General features: G+C 44.1%; 1 protein-coding gene across 4 annotated transcripts in view; it reads right to left on the bottom strand.

Moving 5' to 3' along the window:
* SIMC1 (SUMO interacting motifs containing 1) overlaps nt 1–17,689 on the bottom strand; it is a 126,004-nt gene that overhangs the window by 15,253 nt on the left and 93,062 nt on the right. The gene's annotated exons all lie outside the window — the stretch shown is intronic.

The raw sequence follows: 17,689 nt of genomic DNA, 5'->3' as shown, positions 1-17,689 counted from the left end.
AGGTCGCTGTTGTGTCACAAAATCGGTGACGCTTCACTATGTGAGACGGGGCCTTAAGGAGGAGGACGTCATCGCTAGAAGATGGGAAGCGACGGACCGGACCGCGACACCCACCGGACCAGACCCCCAGTGACTATAATCTAACTCGTTTTTCTCATCTTTCAGATTACATCGGACATACAGAATGCTGTAGATAAGCCCCTGATGGCGGTGGCCGCATCTGAGGGTGTGTGCACACGTTGCGGATTCTACTGCGGATCCACAGCAGATTCTGCTGCGTTGTACAGTACCTTAAAAGTCAATGGAAAATCAAAAACGCTGTGCACATGCTGCAGATTTTTCCATGCGGATTGAAATCCGCAGCATGTAAGTTCTTTGTGCGGAATCCGCAGCGTTTTGACAACTGCTCCATTACAGAAATCAGCAGGTGTCAAAATGCAGGGGAAATCCACAGGCTAATCTGCACTAAATCCACAGGTAAAATGCAGGTCATTTTACCTGCGGATTTAGCCAAATCCGCAGGACAATCCGCACAGTGTGCACATACCCTTTATAGGCCAAAAATGAGGTGACAAATTCCCTTTAAGTTGCAACCTCTAGCTTTCTGAAGCTGCGAGAGATCGGGTGCATTTCACTCTTGCCCTGTGTCTACCACAACTTTCAGAATGCCTTAACTGCAGCACTGGGCTACATTGTATTCTTCTGGCCTTCGCCATGTCCTACTCCACAGATTCAGTGAGTGGTTATTCCTTGAGCCGGGAATGGATAACTGTTCACACCCCTGCTCTCTAGTTAGGAGGACATAAGGGAAAGAAAGTCCGGTTTAGGACAACAAAGGAAACAGAGTCTTGTTACTACTTATATTCTCTCTGATGTATTGTTTCTGCTTTTTATAGTGTATACATTTTTAGTCCATTAAATTTTCAGATAACACATTCCATAGACAACTACAAGAACACGCCTCCCCCAATGATTGACAGGCAAAGAATGTATCGTTTAAACATATGTGAGACCTGCTTCTCTTCCTACCCAGAGTGAGACCTGCTTCTCTTCCTACCCAGAGTGAGACCTGCTTCTCTTCCTACCCAGAGTGAGACCTGCTTCTCTTCCTACCCAGAGTGAGACCTGCTTCTCTTCCTACCCCAAGAGAAGCTGGTCTCACTTGTTCTCATTGAGGTAATGTTATTTGATCAGCACTTTATTAAGCTTTGTTAGGATCAGTAATGTTTACACGCACTCAGGCACTTTGCTTTCTTTAAAGCTAGACACAGAATTCAGGACAGTCTTATTTCAATTGCATTTTTGCACTTTACTTCTGTGGATTTTAGGACCTTTCTATGTGATCTATGCATTTTCTATGAGTGGCATTACTAAGGCTATACAATTATTTGTATGCTAATAGCCTACATTTTGGGGACCATTTTGATCCGTTTGACAGGAGGAATCATTACTTGTGAATTTTAATGAATTTTTGATTCTATGACAAATACACGGGTATTACATACCTGGTCATGTGTTTTTCATGAGACATGACCACCACGAGAGGGGATCCGCCCAACAAGGACAGGAAACCTTCAAGATAAAAGGGGCGGCTCCTCTCTCCGCATCAGTTGTTTTACAGAGCACGAGAGGAACTCCGCAGGTTAGTGTACATATAAATACATCCTTTACACTACTAAATTTCCAACACCCAAGAAAGTGTATAATGCACCCAACTAATGATGTGATCAATAGGGAGGGAATATAAGGGTGCCGTCCAAGTCTCATGAAAAAAAAAATAATACCAGGTATGTAATACCTGTGTTTTTCCATTCTACATGACGGCACCACAAGAGTTAGAGATTTGTATTCTCTTAGGGAGGGATCTCTGCTTGTAACACTCTTCTCCCGAATGCGAGATCAGAGATAGCAAATAGGTCTAACCTATAGTGTTTGACAAAGGTAGATGGAGTGGACCAAGAGGCCGCCTTACAGATTTGGTCATTGGGAGCGTCTGCTCTCTGTCCAGGACATCGCCAAGGCCCCATTGGAGTGGGCTTTTATCCTTCTGGTATAGCCCTGCCTGTACTGCTATATGCTGGCATAATGGCCTTTCTCACTCATCTAGCTATAGTCTGTTTATATGCTTTTAAGGCCCTTCCTTGCTCCTTTGAATGAGACAAATAAGGCCCACTGTTTTCCACAAGGTCTCGTTACTTCTAAATACTGCAGGAGAGATCTCCTCACATCTAGGTAATGAAGCCTCTCCGCCTTCTGGTAGTTAGGGTTAGAACAAAGGGATGACAAAATTATCTCCTGAGCCGGCCCATGGAATTTTTATACCACCTTGGGAAGGTGTGCTGAATCTAGTTTCAACACAACTCTATTGCCCATGGCCTGAGTGTAGGGAGGGTCTGTTGATAATGCGAGTAAGTCCTCAACCTACGGGCCAAAGTGAGCATTACTAATAAGGCTGTCTTTACAGTTAACACTTTATCTGATGTTGTGTTTAGTGGTTCAAACGGACTTTGTCAGATGATAGGACTAAATTTAGATCCCAAGGAGGAGGAGTAGGGGATGGGACAGTCAGCTCTAGTACAGGCCTGGATAAACCTGGCCACCCACCTATTGTTTGCTAGGTCACAGTTGAATAAGGCTGCCAGGGCGTATATTTTGAGGGTACTGACAGCTAACCCCAATCCTAAACCCTTCTGCAGAAATTCCAGTATTGCCACTATCGGGTCTTTCCCTTCCCGTATTTGGTTTGAGGTAGATAAGATTTTTTTTTTTACATATCCTCCTCCAAATTCTTTGTAGTCACTGGTTTTCTGCTACTGAGTAAGGTGGATATTAATGCTGCTGAGAATCCCTTTTTCTCTAGTAGTGACCTTTTAAATTTTAGGCTGTCAACTGCAGCCTGGATCTCTGAGGGTGATTGAAGGGACTCTGTTAGAAGGCCCTAGACCTCTGTCACTGACATCACTCAGCCAGTAAAACCATGGTCTTTTCGGCCAAAAGGGAGCCATCATAATCACTCTGGCTCTGTCCTCCCTGATCTTCCTCAAAACCGCTGGTATGAGGCATATTGGAGGGACAGCGTACGGAAGACCTGATGTCCACTCTATCCTGAAGGAGTCTACTGCAAAATGGTCTGATTGATTTTGGGAGCAAAATTTCTGAACCTTCCTGTTGGCTTTTTTGAGGCGGAGAGATCTATACTGGGTTTTTCCGACATGTGCATTATCAGTTGAAAAATGGATTCTTTTAGGTACCATTCTCCTTGGCTCCAGTGGTTCCTACTCAGACAGTCTGCCTTCAGGTCATCGATACATTGGATATGCAGGGCCAGTAATGAGAGGAACTGGTGTTCCGCCAGAGTCATGATTCGGCCTCAAGCTGCTTACTGGAGGCCCTTTGACAAGAGTAGTCACCTTCAGCCTAAAAGGACCGGTGACTATCTGCATCAAGGACTGACAAATGGGTGTCTCCCTGGTGGTTTACATATGCAACCCCTGCTTGGTTGTCTGATAGGACTCTCACATGCTGTCCTCCAAGTGTGGTACCAATTTCTTTAGCGTCTTTTTGATTTGTTAGAAGTTCTTAATCATTTGAGGATAGTTTTCTTTCCTCCTTGGCCTAGGGATCCTGGAGCCATAATGTGTCTAGGTGGGCTTCCGACCCCCAAGTACTGGCTTCCGTTGTGACCACCTTGGAGGTTGTGTGTGTGTGCAGGGTACTCCTCTCGGAGATGACTATCTGTAACCGCCACCTGAGTGTCTGGAGGGTGAGCTTCTGCTCTAACCATACCTGAAGTTCCCGGTTGTTCTGCAGCACACACCCTTACGGTTCCGTTGTGTGGAACTGGGCTCATTTCACTGCTGTTATGCAGGAGGTGAGGGACCCCAATACAGACATGGTCCTTCACAGAGCCATTTCTGGCTCTTTTTTCCGGTTCCAGTTTTGATTTTTTTTGAGGTTCAACTGCCACCCCAGCGTCTGTAGTGTTCCCATCACTATTCTGACTTGTTCTCGACAGACACTTCCCACTATCAAGAAGTTGACCAAATATGGTATCAGAGTATCTTTTCCTCGGAGGTGCGCTGTGACTTCTGCAATTAATCTTTGTGAAAACTCTAGGGCTAGCGCTACTCCAAAGGGCAGAGCCCCGTATTGAAAGTGACGCCACTGAAATCCCATCTGGACTGCCACTCTGACATTTGCAGCCTTATTGCTGGATAAGGATGTGGTGATGAGCGTTCTTGAGGTCAAGGACTGCTATATAGCACTGCGAAAGGAGGAGGAGTTCTACTGCTGACCTTATAGTCTTAATCTTGGAAGACTGGATTATCAGATACCTGTTGAGGTCTTCTCTGATTTATAGTTGTCCTTCAGGGATTGTCTGGGAGTTTTGTTTTTTTTTGTTTTTTTAAATAGGGGGGAGTAAAACTCTATCCTTCTACCGGAATCTCTTTTAGGACATGTTTGTCTAGCAGTGAGATTGTTTCACCTTCCAGACTGTTTTTCTTTAAAGGACTGCATATATCCTCGTGGAGGCCAGTGGTGGAACCTTAACTCCAGATTGGCTCTCACAATTTGTCGGATCTAGGTGATTGATAAGATCCGCTCCCAAGCTGGGAGGAAGTGCACCTGAGAAGGCCTGTTACTGATAGGGTTTTTTGGTGTTTTTGGTGGGCTTGCCGAAGTAGAAGCCTCTCCCACCTCTGGATCGCTTGTCAGAGCAGTTTGTCTTGATCCTTATCTTGTAGTCTCCTGGATTTCCGGCCCTTCTGAAAGGAGCACTGAAAAGGCCCAAAACGGCTGTTTTTTGGGAAATTTTGTTGTCGACTTTCCCTAATACGTCATCCAATACCTGTCCAAAACAGGAAATTTCCCTTATACGATAAGGGAGTTGGCCTCTAAGGTAAATATCGGGTTACGAAGCGGCGCGCGTCACTTAGTTACCTGATGTGTACCTTAGAAACCTGCATGCTGGCAGCTCCCGGCACGAGCACGCAGGTTTCTAAGGTACACATCGGGTAACTAAGTGACGTGCGCCGCTTAGTAACCTGATATTTACCTTAGAGACCAGCGTCCTCGCTGGTGAAGCTGCAAGGTCCTTCAGCATGACCAGTTTGGCAGTGGGTCAGTAATGGTGTGGGATGGCATTTCTTTGGAGGGCCACACAGCCCTCCATGTGCTCACTAGAGGAAGCCTTACTGCCATTAGGTACCGAGATGAGAGCCTCAGACCCCTTGAGACCATATGCTGGTGCGGTTGGCCCTGGGTTCCTCCTAATGCAGGACAATGCCAGACCTCATGTAGCTGGAGTGTGTCAGCAGTTCCTGCAAGATGAAGGCATTGAAGCTATGGACTGGCCTGCCTGTTGATTGAGCACATCTGGAACAGCATGTCTCACTCCATCCACCAACGTCACGTTGCACCACAGACTGTCCAGGAGTTGACTGATGCTTTAGTCCAGTTCTGGGAGGAGACGCCTCAGGAGAACATCAGCAACCTCATCAGGAGCATGCCCTGCCCAGGCGTTGTAGGGAGGTCATACAGGCACGTGGATGCCACACACACACACAATACTGAGCATCATTTTGACTTGTTTCCACTTTCATTTTGGGGGTCTCTCCAAATCCAGGCCTCCATTTGTTCAAAAACTTGATTTCCATTGATGATTTTTATGTCATTATATTGACAGCACATTCAACTTTGTACAGAACAAAGTATTCAATGAGGATATTACATTCATTTAGATCTTGGATGTGTTATTTGAGTGTTCCCTTTATTTTTTTGAGCAGTGTATAATGCTGTAGATAAGCCCCCCAATGTAACCTGAAAGATAAGAAGAACAAGTTAGATTATACTTACCGGGGGGCAGGGTCGGGTCCGGTGGGTGTCACGGTCCGGGTCCTCCCATTAATACGATGCCGTCCTCCTTACTTTTGCTGAGGCTCCGACTCAGGCGTACTTTATCTGCCATGTTGAGGGCAGAGTAAAGTACTGCAGTGCACAGGGAAAGGTCAGAGAGGTCCAGCAGGGTAGATAGGCTTTTCTACCCCTGACCAGTGGTACTACGTCCCTACTGACATGAATCCAGCTGACCGAGGGACGAGACTCACAGCCATGTCTAAACTCAATGACAACATGTGGGTGTCATCTCCAAGGCTCCTGTACGAGGATTCCAGTTCAAGGGACTTCCAACAACATTTACGAGCTGGTGGAACCAGAGTCTGATAAAGATCAGACCAATCATTTCTACTCACTACACTTCTGTGTTGCCAAAATTGAAACTGAGATCTCTCCGCTTTGAGCACTTCTCAAGATGGTCAGCTGTCGTGCGGGCCATAGCACGTCTTATTCACATCACCCAGGCCTTTGTCGGTAACAAGACATCAGAATGTTGTGGCTGGCATATGTGTAGAGGATACCCTACCGTTGCGGATATCAGACATGCCGAGCAATTCATCATCCGATGTGTGCAACAAGAATATGGTCACGAGATTTACAGTATCACAAGGGGTACTAGCCTAAGAACAGTTCTCTGTTTGAATTGGACCCAGTGATCGATCATCACGGATTGCTGAAGGAGGACATCACATGAAAGTTGTTGTTTTTGGACACAGCTCACGGCAGGGAGCCAACCGCCATGTATTCCTTCAGCTGTGTTGGAACATTCTAACACTGAAGATTCTCCAGCGGATTATTGGGTTGGCAGAAGCGTTTGCACGTTGCGGCTTCCCCAATCTGAAGATAGGTTTACGTTTGGACTTGGTCTATTCCGCTGTTGAGGACTTCATACCTCCAACTGAAGAATGGACCATGCCAATTGGACTACAACTGTTATTACTTGCATGCTTTTTTCCCCTTTGTTTTTCAGGTTTACAGTGACATCTCCAGAGGACATAAGAATTATGAAATCTAAAGATTTCAAACGGGGAGTGTTATGTCTCATGAATGAGACATTTTACAGACTGACCTGTACATTTTACATGCCGTATTGCAGTCTCTCATTGTTTATTGTTGCTATGTGTTCCTGTGTTTTGCATAGCTGAAATTATCCCCTTCCATCAAGTTTGTCTCTTCTGTCTCCCTCTTCTGCATGTGACGTCACTTCCTTCTCCCTGTGTCTAAGTCTCCATCTTGGCTTCATTAGAGGCACATGTGCTTTCAGCTTGTCTGAAGTCTTTTACCTGCTGCTGTGTATGCATTCAACAAGAATTCTTAAAGAAATCAAAATCTCTTCTGGATGCTTCATAACGTGTGGCGGCAGCTGACTTAAGCTATCTGCGACTGTCGCCAATTGTAAGTAAGGTGAAGAGATCCAGCATCTCAGAGCCATATTTGCAGCCACAGGCCTGGGGTCAGACTAATCAGCATGGAATATGCATGTTATGCCAACCAGGCACAGTCTGCTTAGAATCTGCCATTTTGGGAAACATCCCCATAAAATCTATTATATTCCCACCAAGGTGACATCTGCATAGAACCAAGTCAAAGCTAAGAAAAAACACCCGCACTCTGAAATGCTATAATATGCAGATATTGAATATATGAAATTGTAACTGCATTACTGTTACAGAAAATACATTAAAAATAAAATGGTAGAAAAAAAGAGAAAATAATCCAGCTCACCGTACTGCCTTGCTCTTTTTTCTTTTCCATTAAAAATAAAAGTTACTTAATGCACCAATTAAACATTTCTTGAAAGTCCAACAGCCAGCGACCAGGCCTACCCTTTTGTTGGGGACCCTAACCTAACATGCCTCTCCCGGGGTGAAAGGCTACAATTTTAAGTGCAATTAGGATCCAGCTCTAATAGAACCTGTATGTTGCCCTCCAGATTGACAGCCACCTACAATCTGTATGTTCCCTAGAATGATGTCTGGGTAGAACATTTATGTACTGCACAAAAGGACAACTGCATGTAATCAGAATGTTCTATACACCATGGCAACAGCTGCATAGAATTTGTATAATCTAATTGTCCCTAGGCAAGTATGAACTAGTCAACTGCACCATCCCAAAAGTAACTTATCAATGATTCTCTACACAGCTCATCCAAAGCCTGGTCTTCCCAAGGGTCAACACCAACTTGGCATACCCTCTTATTCAATGTTGTCAAACCTTAAGTGCACAGGTGAAACCTGTCAAACCAGGCAGGATGCAAAGCTAGTCTAGTTACATCTGCAGTGGACCCCGTGAAGCAGAACAGTAACTGTGGAGCACATCCTTTACAATGCTCGTCTATATGGAAACGTGGCTTTTAGCGCATAAGTTTAGCGCATAAAATGGCCAAGTTGTGTGTACCTGGAAGCCACATTAAGGCATTTCTCGTTTTCCAGGTCCCGTTCTTGTTTTCCCCTCCACAGAGATATAGACTTCAGTCCTAACAGAGGATTTTTCATAGGTTCCCATTCAGATGGAGACAACTTGGCCATTTTATGCGCTAAACTTTCTCAATTTTTCATACTTCTAATGCAGTAATGCAATTCATTATTCATTTTTCATGTTTGCATGGTTTGGAGCTACAGTGTGCTTCCTTTTTTTTGCTTAAATGTATATGAGTTGGTGACTCTAGGTTAAGCACCTGTTCACACTATGCTTTTGCTTGGATGTGACCGTCAGTTTTTGAAATGTGCCCTACATATTATATCTTGCACTTCAAGGACTATGATATCAAAATTCCTTTACCTAGATCTACTTTGGGAACAGTCATTAGCTCTGCCTGTAACAGATGGGATAGCTACAACTGAATGAGCCATCCAGCAAAGATGTTTGCACCCTCACTTCAATGTGTTGGGTTACTGCCGAATCAAATGACTATGGCCAAGTGCTAGTCACAAATCAGATTCTTACCTTCCTAGCTTATCCCCTCGCTGGGATCTCCTCTTCAAGAAGAGGTTTAACATTCGTTTTGATATAGCCCTTTTTCCTTCTCATCTCCCCCAAAACAGACATCCTGTTTAACTCAGTCCTTTAGCCTGCATACCTCAGAAGGCACAGCTTATCACAAAATGCTCTCTTCTACACCACAGCTCAGTGTACCAGTTCATGTTAACATACATTAATGTGAGCCATTGTCACAATGAGCTGCCCTCCAAAGCTGCTCAAGTAGAAGATGGGAGCCTTTTTTCCCTTTGGGACATGCATTCCTTTTTCCTTTTAATCCCTGGGTTCGTGACATATTTTCTATTGGCTGCAAGATTCAATTTCCCCTTAGTATTAGCTTTTTGTTGGGGATTTGTGCAAAAAGTTGCTGTTCTCACTAAAGTGTTTGAGACTCAGCCCTTCCTTAGGAATAGGGTCATTGCATTTTTCAACCAATCCTTCCCTCACACTTGATTGTTGGTGTTGTTCATCTTCTTGTAAAATATTAAATTTCTTACCTGGATCCTTCTCCTGCCAAGGAACAAGTGAACAAACCTGGTCTCTGCCTTTGCCTTGTAATCTACTGTATATACTCTAGTATAAGCCAAGATTTTCAGCCCATTTTTTAAGGCTGAAAGTGCCCCCTCTCCGCTTATACTAGAGTCAAACGCCAGGGGGGTAGGTGGGGAGGGTGAGCACAGCTGTCACATATAATCACCACCTCCTGGCGTGGTCTCTGCAGCCCCCCTGCTTCTCCCATGGTCTCTGGCACCTGTGCTCAGCGGTCACGTGGTACCGCTCATAGTCATGAATATGCACATATTCATGACTTTAATGAGCTGTACCATGTGACCACTGAAGCAAGGAAGAGCTGCAGAGCCAGAGAGCATGGGAGAAGCAGGGGCTGCAGAGACAAACCAGGAGGGGGTGAGTATGACGGGGGGGGAGACATGCCATATTCACCTGTCCCCGTTCCACTGCCGCGCGCCGCTCTGTCTTCCGTGTCCTCTGGCTGTGATGTTCAGGTCAGAGGATGCGTTGACGTAGTTAGTGCGCGCCCTCTGCCTGAACAGGCACTGACAGAGGACCCGGAAGACAGAGTGGTGCCGGGGCCCAGAGCCAGCGGTGACACAGACACCTGTCCCCCATAACTCGCCGGTGTCCCTGCCTGCATAGGACACCGGCACCTGTCCCCCAGCGACGAGAGGTGCGCATGTCTTTTGTTCGCAGCAGCATATGGGGCATGGTCTATGGAGCGCCTTTTGTGGTCATTATTAACCTTTGTGCAGCATTATATGGGGCGTATTTTGTATGGAGCATCTTATGGGGCCATCATGAACTGTATTGAGAATTCTATGGGTCTCCTGATTCAATATGGATATTCAAAAACATTTAACCTACTGATGTCTCAATTAATTTTACTTTTATTGGCATCTATTTTTATTTAAATTTACCAGTAGCTGCTGAATTTTTCACCCTAGGCTTATACATGAGTCAATAAGTTTTCCCAGTTTGTGGCAAAATTAGCGGCCTCAGCTTATACTCGAGTATATACGGTAATCACTTCAATCTACAGTTGGCCTTCTTGCAAGTGCAGTCCCACCAAGAAGTACATTTACAAGAGAGTACACTTAAACTTTTCCCATTGTTTAGCTTTGCTATAGCATCTTCCAGGTTTCTCTAAGGAGAAGTTTTCAGATGGTCCTTACCACCTACCTTTAAGGGGTTCTCCGAGCTTTTCACATAATCTCAGTACATATCTGGGCAGCAGAATTATGACAATAGGTAATTTACTTTGTCACTAGTTTGAACGGTTTTCTAGATATTCTGAACAGAACGGCCAGGGGGGGGTGTTATGGCATTGAAATGAGAACTGGTCGTAACCTCCTACTGTACTCCAAACATGCCCTCTATAGCAACACCACCCTCCATAGCTACAGGCCCTCCCCGTCCACATGAAGAAGCCCTCATCACACAGTAACAAATCCTCCCCCTCTAGCAGCCTCACTGCAGAGAGCAGACCACCCAGCTGCTCTTCCCCCCAGACACATGCTGAACAGTGATCTATGTAAAGTTAAACTAGTGAGGAGGGAAAATCGTCCTGTATTCTGGGCCACTCCATGATTACAAAACATAACTCATCAGTAATTCTTTCCCTCACTGTCCCAGGCTGCTGGCAGAAGTGAGAACTGTGATGGCCAGTGATTGGGGGTCTGCAGCTTCTAATCTGCACAGGGGATGGCAGTCACTGATGTAATCTGTTGTGTGACAAAGCTTCTGCTGTGTGAATGAGACAGCTCTTTGTCACTGATGTCTTCACACAGCAGCAGATTTGGTGCAGTATGTGTGAGCACTGTGTCTCTAATGACAAAATACTGATGGGAGCAGCCTGTCCCAGAATACAGGACAATTTTCCCTCCTCACTAGTTTCACTTTCCATAGATCACTGTTCAGTAAATTACTTATTGTCATAATTCTGCAGCCTAGATATGTACTGAGATTATGTGAAATGCCCGGACAACCCCTTTAATGAGAAAAGCAGGCCTAGTCACATTTCAGTCCTAAAGGGTCCACTTTCATTGCAAGTGTCCAGTTGTTCCAGCACACTTTACTGAAGGATCATCGAAGCTCACAACTCACGTGGATGTATATAAAAATTGTAAAGATTCCCTTAACCCAGCTCTGTGTTTAAGATTTCTTCCTACTCGGATACAGGCCCACAAAACATTCTGGACCACATCGCTATTCCGCTCTAGTAGAGGTGTGGCCACAATGATTGGCTAAAGCCCTCATAGGGAATAATCAGTTAATTCTATTGCAACTCTGGCACTTTCCATTTCAGATACTAGTGGAGTTATTTTCAACCTAGCGGCTTAATCATAGTTCAGTTCTTATTGATCCATCTGCACGGGCCCAACCTCCAGCCTGTTTCCTGGTGAGGTTAACAATGCCAAGCCACTTTATCACTTAAGTCTCCTTGTACGTAGCCATGTAAAACTTTTCCTCCAAAGAAATTTTTCCACATCTGCGTCAAGCAGCAAAATGCCATAGATCTAGTCTCAAACTCAACATAAGAGTAATCAAGGCATCTATAACTTCTAAACACCAATTCACACTTAGAGGGATTCCTAGGGTTTCTTCCGGCTCTGCATTTCTTAGATAGGTATCCTACCTGTTCACTCAACTGACAACAATTTTTGGTGTTAGCTTTAACTGAAAAACTCGTCCAGAATTAATTCCCACATCCAGGTTTACCATCTAAAACTATAACATCCTTGTTCTTAGTACTGCAACTTTAGAGAAAGGAAAAAAAAACAGAACACTTGTTCGGTAAAGATCTTCCAAAGAAAGGATTTAATCCGGAAAGCAATTTCCCCTGCGTTTTTTTTAGAACACTATAATGTGATAATGTGAATGACGTACGTTGCCAAATTGAAGATGTGACAACAAGCAATCACGCGATACTTTCCATTGAGTGGTCCTTAAGACTTCTCTTCCATCAGCCCCGTTTTCCCCGCCAGATGCCTTATTGGTTTGATCTGGTATTTGATCTTTCACTCTTTCAGGATTCTACAGGACAAGGCAACTCGTGTCTTGTCACCTTTTTTCTTTCATGAGGTTTTTGGCCTCCAGTTTGCAGGGTCATTGTCTTATTCTCTCAAGTTTCTTTAGTCTCTGTCTAACGTTTTAAACCCACTTCTAAAAGTAAATGTATTCCTTCATGGAATGGTTTATTCCACTGGAGCGCAAATAATTTTTTTCTGGTAATCGGCTTAAATAGATTTATGTACAGCTATTGATCAATTTTCTTATAGAATTTGTTAGGCTGTACTTTCATCATGCAATGTCTTGCACATTGCATGCTTGAGGAAAAGCAGCCTTTCTCCAGGCCTGCCCTCTCATACAGACCCAAAGTCTGTATGCTTCGAGCTGACGATCTGGCCAATTACTTCAAAGAAAAAATTGACCAGATCCGACAGAAAATTATCTCCCAATCACCTCATACCATGCACGGTCCTCCCTCCCCCACTGCATCTAGCTCACTCTCTGACTTTGAACCAGTCACAGAAGTAAGCAGGCTCCTTGCATCTTCTCGTCCAACCACTTGCACCAGTGACCCATTTCCATCACATCTACTCCAGACCCTTTCCCCTGCTGTCACCCCTCACCTAACTAAAATATTTAACCCCTCCCTCTCTTTTCTGGTATCTTTCCCTCATTTAAGCATGCCATCATACATCCACTACTTAAAAAACCATCCCTCGACCAAAACTGTGCCGCTAACTATAGACTTGTTTCTAATCTTCCCTTCATCTCTAAACTCCTGGAACGCCTGGTCCACTCCCGTCTTATCCGCCATCTCTCAGAAAACTCTTCTCGACCCTCTCCAATCCGGTTTCCGCTCTTTACATTCTACTGAAACTGCCCTCACTAAAGTCTCTAATGATCTACTAACAGCTAAATCAAATGGTCATTACTCCATGCTAATTCTCTTGGATCTCTCTGCAGCATTCGACACTGTGGATCATCAGCTCCTCCTCACTATGCTCCGTTCCATTGGCCACAAGGACACCGTTCTCTCCTGGTTCTCCTCCTATCTCTCTGACCGCTCCTTTACTGTATCTTTTGCTGGCTCCTCCTCCTCCTCATCTTCCCCTTACTGTTGGGGTTCCTCAAGGATCAGTCCTAGGACCCTCCTCTTCTTTGTATACTGCCCCTATTGGTCAAACAATCAGTAGATTTGGTTTCCAGTACCATCACTATGCTAACGACACTCAATTATACGCTTCTTCTCCTGACATCACGCCAGCCTTTCTAGAAAACACCAGCAATTGTCTAAACGCTGTGTCTAACATCATGTCCTCACTATATCTGAAACTGAACGCCTGCTACTAATGTACCTATACCCGACATTGCCATTTCCGTGTGTGGTTCTACTATTACTCCCCAGCAACATGCCCGCTGTCTTGGGGTCATACTTGACTCTGAGCTTTCCTTTGTCCTCCACATCCGATCACTGGCTCGTTCTTATCTGCACCTCAAAAAACACTTCTAGAATTCGACCTTTTCTTACTTTTGACTCTGCAAAAACTCTTACTTGTTTCTCTTATTCATTCTCGTCTCGACTATTGTAACTCCCTTCTAATCGGTCTCCCTCTTACCAAACCCTCCCCCCTCCAATCTGTCTTGAATGCAGCTGCCAGGATCATATTCCTCGCCAATCATTACACCGATGCCTCTACCTTGTGCCAGTCATTACACTGGCTACCTATCCACTCCAGAATCCAGTACAAACTTATTACCCTCACCCACAAAGCCTTCCATGGCTCAGCACCACCCTACATCTCCTCCCTTGTTTCAGTATACCAGCCTACCCGCACCCTCCGTTCTGCTGATGACTTGAGGTTAGCATCCTCAGTAATCAGAACCTCCCACTCCCGTCTTCAAGACTATACACGTGCTGCGCCAATTCTTTGGAATGCACTACCCAGGTCAATAAGATTAGTCCCCAATCCCCACAATTTTAAGCGTGCCCTGAAAACGCATTTATTCAGACTGGCCTATCGCCTCAAAATATTAACCTAATCTATCCCTGTGTGGCACAGCCAAAAGTTTTTTTTTTTTTACCATAACCAGGTTCCCCGCATCATGTTCCCACATGCTTTATGCATCCATTAGCCCTCTGCATCCGTACTGTTACACACACATTATGGCTGGTCCATACAATCAGGGCAACTGTTACCACGCACCTTTCGTGTCTCCCCTTTTTTCCTCATAGATTGTAAGCTTGCGAGCAGGGCCCTCATGCCTCTTGGTATCTGTTATGATCTATGCGATTATTATGCTGTAATGTATATTGTCTGTACAAGTCCCCTCTGAAATGTAAAGTGCTGCAGAATAATTTATTATTATTATTATTAAGTCCTTTTGAATTTTGCAGGGTTTATGTCCTCCAATGGCATGGACAAGAAAACGGATTTTTCTTACCATAAAATCCATTTATCACATCCATTGAGGGACAGAGCACCTACCCATCTTTTTACCTCTTTACATTTAAAAGGTGCCATATCCACTTCTTAAAGGGAACAAAAAGGCAGAGTATAAAAAAAAGCCAAAGAATAGGGTCTTATTTGGTTGAGAAGCAAGAAAAATCTTATCAATATATGCGGATTTGATCCATGATTGTAAGACTGATGTGGATCCACAGGTGATTTCACAAAAAAAAAAAAAAAAAGTTTGTGGTGCAAATCCACGCTGCCGGCTTGTAAGGAAACATTAAATGTCAGTGGTATTACAAAAATAATGGTCTTTTATTTTTCTGAGGTTTGACGTGTAACCAACTTCAGGATGTAAAAAAATCATATCAAAGGGGAGGGCATTTTTCACAATAAATCTCAGATGCTCCACTTTATTTATGGGAACCAAACATTCTCTGCTTGCTACAAACGGATTCAATTCATGCCTGCAGGAGCGATGTTGCAAAAATGTAACTTAAAGCCAACACTAACACAAGGTCCCCATATATCCAAATGAAGGTGAAGAGAAAACTATTTTATGGTGAGTAACAAAAAAAAAATTTCAATTTTTAAATTCTAAAAGTGAAGATCTAAAAAGGAATCAAGGCATTACAATTTTTATTTTGAGAAAATTCTCCTGGTCATGACCAAGTTCGATATATTAAACTCAAGGGTTCACCTCAAACATAGGCATAAGTATGTATTAACACCTTTCAAGCAACGGGTATTTAAAATTTGGAACCATTTCTAAGGCCGGTTACACACTTGCGTTTAGGGCCGCAGCGTCTGCCTGTGCACGGCCGCCGCTAAGCCCCGCCTCCTCCGGTAGCTCCGCCTCCGGGCGCATGACGCTGCATGCGTCCCCCATCTTTATCACTGAGGACGCAGGCCGTGCGCAGTATGCGTTTGGCGGCGCCTGCGTCCTTTTGACGGTGCGCCGAGCGCAACCAAATTGCAACAGGTTGCGTTTGGCGCTGGTCGGCGCACTTGTCAAAAGGACGCAGGCGCCGCCAAACGCATACTGCGCACGGCCTGCATCCTCAGCGATAAAGATAAGGGACGCATGACGCATGCAGCGTCATGCGCCCAGAAGCGGAGCTACCGGAGGAGGCGCGGCAGGGGGCGGGGCTTAGCGGCGGCTGTGCGCAGGCCAACACTGCGGCCCTAAACGTAAGTGTGAAACCGGCCTAATATTTGCAAAAACTAACACATCCTTGGCTTTGTAATGCACCAGTCACTGTTTTTATTTAACCCTTTAACGCCAATCACTGAGGTTTAGTTTATTCCTCCTTCCCAGAGCTATAACTTTCTGTCCCACAGAGACATGAGGGCTTTTTTTGTGGGACTAGTTGTACTTTTGAATAACAATTTTACCACACAGTGAACTGGAAAACGGGAACAAAATAATATTACAAGTTTTAGAGAAATTGTGAGGGGGAAAAAAAATTGACTTTTTTTGAATAGTTTTATAAAGTGTACATTTTGTGGTAAAAACGGCCATACATGATTCTGCTCGTCAGTACAATTAAGACGATCTCAAATATCAGTTTTTCTTTCAATTTTAGTTCTGGAAAGAAAAAAAAAAAAGTTGCAAACAAATTTTGGGGGTTGTTGCCATTTTCCAGGATCCCTAACCCAGTTGATCGAGATACGTGATGGCTTATGCTATGTGACAATAACTTTTTATTGATGCCATTTAAGAATACAGATGACGTTTTGTGGGGTTGCAGAGACCAAGAAATTCTTAATTTGGGCACTTTAATTTATTACTTTTACGTGGTTTACCGATCGGGTTATATACCGTATATACTCGAATACAAGCTGAGATTTTCAGCCCATTTTTTGGGGCTGAAAGTACCCCCCTCGGCTTATATTCCGAGTCATATACACCAGGGGGTCGGAGGGGGAGCGGGGGTGTCGGGTCATACGTACCGTCCTGGCGCTGTCACTGCAGCCCCCAGCTTCTCCGCAATCTCCTTTCCTTCAGCAGTCACATGGTACCGTTCCTTAAACGGTATTTCTATTTCGATAGATCAGGCTTTTCTGAACACAGCAATACCAAGTGTGTATTAAATTTTATTTTTAAAAAAAGGGGGTCGATTTTAACTTTTTTTACTTTTCAGTTAATAGTCCCCCTAGGTGGATTTAAGCTGTGCTAGTTTGATTGCATGTGCTATATTCTCTCATTTTTTGGGCTATACTATTATTCATTATCTGTATGCAACTCATGTTGTATATTAATTTAATTCATTCAATGATGTCAGGAAGGGTATTGTTATAGGGTTTTTAAGGGATCAAGTAGCGTATCAGAATGTTATCATTAAGCCTGCCAAGACGATATGCGTCAAGTATCGTTGACTTGCTATGATTTTGTTTTATATGGATAAACTTATATAAAAAAAATTAACGCAGAAACCAGGTTTTTTTTTCCTTGAAGTATATTTGCCTGCTCTGGCAGACAGGCTTTCTGTAACTAACTTTCCAAACGGTGGTGGAAAGGTTTACCTGGAGAGTTAGAATCTCTTGCATTGGCAGCATACTACCTACTCTAATCTGTACACCTTAGCTCTGGACCCTTTTAGCCTACAACCTCAAGGTCCTGATATTTGCAACTTTCTACTTGACTCCATCCATGTCCCTAAAGCCAGCGAGTATTAATTGGAATACCTCACTTGTCGCTTTTCTGTTTAAATATGTACCTTTATTAAAGCAACGCAATCTTTAAGTTCCTGGAATGGATGGCCTTACGTACTTTAATCTTTTTATTTTGAGGCCATTTAGTTATTGGTAGCAATCACCACATTTAAAATAGAGGT

This window comes from Dendrobates tinctorius, unplaced genomic scaffold (assembly GCF_039654945.1).
Source record: "Dendrobates tinctorius isolate UK_male_01 unplaced genomic scaffold, ASM3965494v1 ptg000001l, whole genome shotgun sequence".
Classification (NCBI taxonomy): Eukaryota; Metazoa; Chordata; class Amphibia; order Anura; family Dendrobatidae; genus Dendrobates; species Dendrobates tinctorius.
Note: the sequence above shows the minus strand (reverse complement) of the source record. Positions and strands in the feature narration are given on the sequence as shown.